Source organism: Penaeus monodon, chromosome 23, assembly GCF_015228065.2.
Source record: "Penaeus monodon isolate SGIC_2016 chromosome 23, NSTDA_Pmon_1, whole genome shotgun sequence".
NCBI lineage: Eukaryota > Metazoa > Arthropoda > Malacostraca > Decapoda > Penaeidae > Penaeus > Penaeus monodon.
In genome coordinates, this window is record NC_051408.1 from 19,068,186 (window position 1) to 19,068,884 (window position 699).

A 699-nucleotide genomic window follows, 5' to 3' on the forward strand; every position below is an offset into this window, starting at 1 on the left:
TATGTACGAGTACAAAAATACACACATTTATCATCCAGTCTTGAAACTGCAGAAGTGTGCATATATGACATGTATTTAAGTTAAAACTTGTAACAAGGGACTTGTTTGTGCTGCTGAGTTAATTTTTATGGTAGGAAGGCAAGTAAAAGAGAAATTCTGGAGTATACAAATTGACAGGCAAGAGAAGGTCAATGTTACTGTTTTTTTTTATTATCTGTGTTTATAGGCATATCATGTCAATTGATTTTTGTCAGATTTTCCCAAAGCTGCAGTTTTTAATGATTCATAGCAAAAATACTGTTCATGCTTTATCTCATGAAATCAGTATCTAGCAATAGTTCCATATGATAGGTAATGATGCTATAAATACAAATTTGTTGCTCCTGTTGTTTAAGCTGCAAGGTGTTCCTTATAGTTTTATTCTCATAATTTATTGAAAATTATCCAGATAGGAAAATGAAATTGTGGAGTTTGATTGACAAGCCTACCTGTTTGCTTCTGATTTTAAACCTTGTCTGTGAAGTAGCACCTGATATTCCAAATGACTATCCAGTTGAGTTCCAGTTCCAGAATAGCCAATTTGATTGAAAAAATTGATTTGTTATGAATTTTAGTATTTGTCAATACAGATTGATAGAACGTGAAATACTCTAATAAAATATTTTTTTTATATATATTGTAGTTATAACATTATGAAAA

At 30.2% G+C, this 699-nt stretch overlaps 1 protein-coding gene across 1 annotated transcript in view; it reads left to right on the forward strand.

Moving 5' to 3' along the window:
• LOC119587865 (nuclear envelope phosphatase-regulatory subunit 1-like) overlaps positions 1–693 on the forward strand; it is a gene marked incomplete at its 5' end in the record, with an annotated part of 3,062 nt that extends 2,369 nt beyond the window's left edge. Inside the window, 1 exon segment of the mRNA XM_037936568.1 lies at positions 1–693.
• Between the last annotated feature and the right edge of the window lie 6 nt (positions 694–699).